The following is a 6466-nucleotide window of genomic DNA, read 5'->3' as shown; positions in this document are numbered from 1 at the left end:
GGTGCTGCTAAAGCCCACCGCGTTGGTCAAGAAACTTAGTTCCCGGGGGGGGCACTTACATTGACGAGTGGATACCAGGCGACCAAAAACACGTAAAAAATGTCTTTTTCAAGATGGGGCACGTTATACGTACGTAACGTGATAAGGGTGTCAAAAACACAAAAATATTATATTTCGCTCAGAAAAATATACGTGTTTAGGGTCAAATATGCGGGGTGATAAAACAAAATCAAAATGTTTTATAAAGGATGTCCTTTTTGCCCCAACACTACGTGTTAGTCCGATTTGCGCGAAGTGTAGAAGGTGGCCGGGGCCGTACTAAAACCAAAATAATGGTTTGTAAAGTAAAACCGACGATCGGACGGACCCATGGCATAACAATAAAATATCGCTGTACTTGTTTAGGGGTTCATTTCAACGAATACTTGCCAAGAGTGTATCGTTTTGTTTCCAATACTTGTTAAGGGGTGCATTTTCAGAATATGGAAAATACATCGCTGCACTTGCTTGTAGGGGCTCAATTCTGAAACTTGCCAATAGTATTTGTTTCCAATACTTGTTAAGGGTAGGGTTTCACACCCCAATACGTGTTAAGGGGTGCATTTTTAGAATATGGAAAATACGTGTTTAGAGTGCTTTTCAAGACCCCGTGGTCGCGCATGGTATCCACTTGTCAGTGGACGGTGGCCCCTCCGGTGGAGCGTTTCATGACTTGTCGGACGTTTTATCCGACAAGTCCCATTTTCCCAGAAGGAAAACCAGTTAGACCAGTATTTTTTTTACTGGTTTCCAGTATATTTTTACTGGGCCAGTTGATTTTTAACTGGACCAGTAAAAATCAACTGGAGACCAGTTCCAACAATTGCATTCCAGTTGAAGCAATACCAGTTAAATTGTTTTTCATTAATCTGGTGTTACTGGTCCAATAACTGGTTTCCAGTAGATTTTTACTGGTTTCCAGTAGGACCTATATGTTTACTGGACCAGTTGATTTTTAACTGGACCAGTAAAAATGAACTGGAGACCAGTTCAAAAATTGCATTCTGGTTACTGGTCCAATAAATAATGACTTTTCAAGTCAGATCATTTAACAAATTATGAAAAATTCATCTTACAATTCAGAGAAAGTTATTGTCGTTGTCATTTATCATTGTTATCATCATTGCTCTTATGATTATCACAATTATTATTATGATGATCTTTCTTGTAATCATTCTTATTACTGTTATTATTGTTATTGCTATTGTAATTATTAATACTAATATTATCATAATTATCAATTATTGATATTATCATTAAAATAATTATTTCCTCTAATTATGATTAAGAGGAAGCAAGATGTATTCCTCTCATAGTCAACTTGGCTAAAGTAATTCAATGCCGGTTTGAAATTGAACTGGACAAGACCAGTAATACCAGTAATTTACCTCATTTGCATATTTCCTGTTTTTTAAAGAAAAATCAGGATTTATAATGGAATATCTTTGCAATAGCACTCAATTGTGTGAACTATAATTCACAATGAAAATGTGTAATTTCATACATCCATGCGCGCCGGAACACTTTCAGTTTTTTTTTTATCACTTTGGCTCAGCACATCCGGGTTGGGGGGGGCAAAATCCCGAAGGGGGCACAATATATTTGACAGCGTGAGCTACCGAAGCGATCGAGCGGGAGAGGGGGTTGGACCCCCCGTAAGGACTTTGTATAAAAATGGAGTATAAAAGTTGCGTTTCTAAGAGAATTCAAAAATAAATTTCTTGAGAATTAATCATATATAGAATTCACTACGAAAGACTATACTCAGAGTTTATGAGAACCTATAAAATCTACGCGCAAAATGTGGTTTTTGTGTCTGGGGCCCGTTGCAGAAAGAGTTGCAATCGATTGCAATTCTAAAAATCATGCGCAACTTCATTTTCAACCAATCAACAGCGTGCATTTGGGACTTGCAATTGATTTTTGGGCTTGCGTTTAAACGCAACTCTTAAATTACGTAATACGCTTACATTGACTTAAAATACCAGAAATTTTTCATGCATTATCCTTTCAGAAATATTTATTCATGTACATTTACATACAAGGACGACGCGAGAGAGCACAATTATCATAAGTTTCAAGGAGTGTATTAAGCAGAAGAAGCGTAACAACAGAAACAACATATACATCCTAATGAATGTCTTTTCAAATTCAAAATGTCATACTGTTCTGACGTGGCAGACGTCGATAAGCACTTATATCCCCACTTTATGCAAATCATTTCTGAACTCAGCATTGGAGATAGTCAGTCCCTGATTATCCATATAGGCAAAACGTTTCATATTCTGGAGGAAAAAGAAATATGACCTAGTTAAGTATTGTCTAACAATTTTAAACTTCTGAAAATTTATAACATTACTCGATTTATGTGCTTCCTTTGGCATGTTTTGTATGGCTGGGAAGCACTTTTGGATGACCCCTTCAAAATCTTCTTTTTTCTTTACATATTTTCTGGGGAAAATGTGACCATAACTAGGAAATGATGAATATCAAATTCCAGGAAATATTCATTTGTAAATAATCATGAATTAACAAACTACGGCAGTTCATAATGTACATGTACATGTACATAATGTAACATTATTTAGAAGAAAACAATTACATTCCAATAGCGGATGTGGTTGACGGTACACCTTGTGGAGATTTCGAAAAAGTGGATAGAGGAAGAAGTGAAATTGATAGGAGGAAGTGGACAGTTGATAGTCGAGTAATTTTTTGTTCGAATGAGCGTAGTCCTGATAAAGACAGTAAACCAGAAAAGGTTGAAGACTTGAAGAGGCTTGATTAGTTGATAGATCCTGCTCTGCACTCCATTCGCCGACTCAAGCTAGCATCTTCTCATTTATCCAATAAGCAACTACTCAAGCCTCCACTCTTTAAACTTTTCGGTTTTACAGCTATTTTCCGATTCCATATTTGCTCGAGTAATGCGTTCACGCGCGTTGGTAATATCGGGTCCGGGGAGCATTTCATGAAAAGACTTAATATTGTCGGACGATTTATCCGCCAAGTCCTGTTTTATCCGACAGTTGCTATGGTAACAATGCTTCTCAACCAATCAGAATACAGGCCATACGAAAGTTGTCAGATCTGACAACTTGTCGGACGAAAATATTGATGAAACACCACCCCGGTCAGTCTCCGGTCTGTGCGTTTCTGGGCGACCGCGCGTTTGTTAGCCGACACAGCATTAATTGGTGAACCACTTCCAATTTTCCATTCGGTTTTAGTCTGAAATGTATTCATTAAAAGGTTAAACGTTATCACACTGTAAAAAGATGGAAAAGGCGCTTATCAAAGGTATGTTTCACAGAGGGACATATTCGTCAAAAGACGCAAGGCTTACAATGATGTGTAATTGCCCCGTCAGGGGCGAAATTTTTTCATTTTTGACAATGGAAATGACAATTCTTAGGCAGCCAAAGTGCCTTCATCGTTTACTTTTGTCCTTAAATAATATAATTGTTCTACTTTTAGGGGGGCACATATGGGGGGGGGGCCGGGCCGGCAAAATCTCGTTTTGCCCCCCAAAAATTTTCTTTGGGGGAGCAAGTGCCCCCCCCCTGCCCCCCCCCCCCGCTTCCGGTGCCCTTGTATACATCACGTTCAAAATAACAGCAGAAAGATTAATTTACTAACATCTTTTCCATCACATGTCACTGTGGCCATAGTATATAACAAAATGCATGATACTGATCCAGTAAGACCAGTTTACGAGGACCAGTTCGACCAGTTTGAGGACCAGATAGACCAGTATGAAGACCAGTGAGACCAGTATGAAGACCAGTATATATATAACCACCAGAAACAAGACCAGTATAAAATTCTAGTACTTCAAGACCAGTTTAATTTTTAACTGGACCAGTAAAAATTTAAGTGGACCAGTATGCCCAGTAAACCGATGTTCCAATTTCCAGAGTTACCAGTTAAAACTATACTGGTCTAACTGGTCCAGTGGAACTGGTTTTTCCTTCTGGGTTATCCGACAGTTACTAGGTATATAGTAATAGTACCTCTCAGCCAATCAGAATCAAGAAAAGATTTCAGATCTGACAAGTTGCAGACAAAATGTTGATGAAACGGTCCCCTTGGAATCAGTTGCAAATTTTGCTGCTAAATTAATCTAAAATTGATGTATTATTGCATTTTAACTTCTCGTTAAAAGAAGCAGACCAGCACTCAAGTGTGAATTCGCAATAATTAAATTGCCAGACTTAATTGTGAATGATTTTCTGACCAAAATTTGACTAGTATTTCAAAATACTTTTATTTCAACGTTGAATATGATAGCGCCTCAAAAACGGATTAGAATTAAACAGAGATCAGAAAACTGGATGACTAAAGATATTATTTCTCTTATTCGAGAAAGAAATGTGGCGTATAGAAAAATGAAGAAAAATCTAAGCGATCAGGATTATGACACGCTTTCCAAAAGATACAAGAAATTAAGAAATATGGTTCAAAGAGAGGTGAAAAAGGCCAAATTAGAGTACCTTCAAAATAAAATAGAAGAAAATAAAAATGATTCTAAAAGACTTTGGCAGAATCTAAAAAGTTTGGGATTAAAAAAGAAAAATGGAAAGGACCAAGAATTAGTCGTTTCAATTGATGGAGAATTATGTCATGATAAGATAACTATTTCCAATGAATTCAATTCCTATTTTACAAATGTCGCAGCTACGTTGGTAGATAAACTTCCATCTTGCAAAGACATTTTTAGTGCAGACAGTGAAAAGATTCGTGAATTTTATGAAAAAAAAAATATAAGCCAAGATAAAGTATTACCTGTTAGTGATCAATTCATTTTTAATGAGTTGCGTAAATTAAATGTATCAAAAAGCACTGGTTTAGATTTGATACCTGCTAAATTTCTAAAAGAAGGAGCAAAGAGTTTGTACAAACCATTAAATTTCTTGATAAATCTATCTATCTTTACTAGCACTTTCCCAGATGATATGAAAATTGCAAAAGTAACTCCTATTCATAAGAAGAAAGATAAAACTGCTGTTGAAAACTATAGACCTATCAGTGTTTTAAGCATAGTATCCAAAATTCTTGAAAAGGCGGTATGTGTTCAGATCGAAAAATATTTTAAAGAAACTGATATGATTTACGAATATCAGTCAGGTTTTCGACATGACTATTCGACCGAGACATGCCTTATTCACTTGACTGATTATCTGAGAACAAATATTTCTAAGGGACAATTCGTTGGTATGGTACTTCTAGATCTTCAAAAAGCTTTTGATACAGTTAATCACGGCATCTTATTAAAAAAATTACAAATATTGGGTTTTAACCAGGCTACTGTAGCATGGTTCAAATCCTACTTGTCGAATCGACATCAAGTAGTGGCTATTCGCAATATTCGTTCCAAAATTATGCCTATAACGTGTGGAGTTCCACAGGGAAGTATTTTAGGCCCAATCCTATTTTCAACTTATATCAATGACATGTCTATTTGTATAAAAGCTGGCTGTAAATTATTATTGTATGCAGATGATAGCGTACTACTTTGTTCAAATTCCAACCCAAAATTTGTTGAGGAAAAACTTAGCGAACAGCTGTCTACATGTGTCGATTGGATGACTGATAATAGATTATCGTTACACTTAGGCAAAACCGAAAGCATTCTGTTTTGTTCTAAAAGTAATCATAAAACTTCATTTGAATTTGAAGTATCATACAATAATAAGATAATTCAGAGGAAAGAATCTGTAAAGTATTTAGGCATTGAGTTGACTAGCTCCCTTTCATTTTCATCTTTAGTAGAATCAATCGTAAAAAAGGCGAATGCCCGTTTGAAATTTTTGTACAGGTATCAAAGTTGTATGGATCAAAAAGCAAGGCGTATTCTCTGTTTTGCACTTATTCAGAGTTTATTTGACTATGCTAACCCTGCTTGGTATAGTGGCATAAGCGAACTCGATAAAAAGAAGTTGAAAATTATACAGAATAAAATTGTTAGATTCATTAACTGTTCTGGTCCCAGAACCCATGTTGGCTATACTGAACTCACTGGAGCAGGTTTTCTTGAAGTCAACAAAAGATCAAAGCAGCTTATTTTGCACCACGTGCATAAAATCTATCACAATAGATCGAATCATTACATTGGATCAAACTTTAATCTCGTTACCGAAATACATAACTATAATACAAGAAACAGCCATTTCAACTTTTGCTTACCAGAAAGGATAGGGAGTATTGGTAACTCCTTTTATTACAATGCTATAAAACATTGGAATTCCCTTCCCAATTATATAAAGGAAATAGGAAACTTTTTGCATTTTAAGAGGAAATTGAAAGAATATCTTTCACTTGAGAGTCAAAAAGAAGATGCAAATGATATGTTATACGGTTGATTAAGCCTGAATACTGACCTAGGTCTTTTCTCTTCTCTACCAGGTATTATTATGTATTTTACATA

Source organism: Lytechinus variegatus, chromosome 14 (genome assembly GCF_018143015.1).
Source record: "Lytechinus variegatus isolate NC3 chromosome 14, Lvar_3.0, whole genome shotgun sequence".
Classification (NCBI taxonomy): domain Eukaryota; kingdom Metazoa; phylum Echinodermata; class Echinoidea; order Temnopleuroida; family Toxopneustidae; genus Lytechinus; species Lytechinus variegatus.
The sequence above is the reverse complement of the archived record's forward strand: the minus strand, read 5'-3'. Positions refer to the sequence as shown.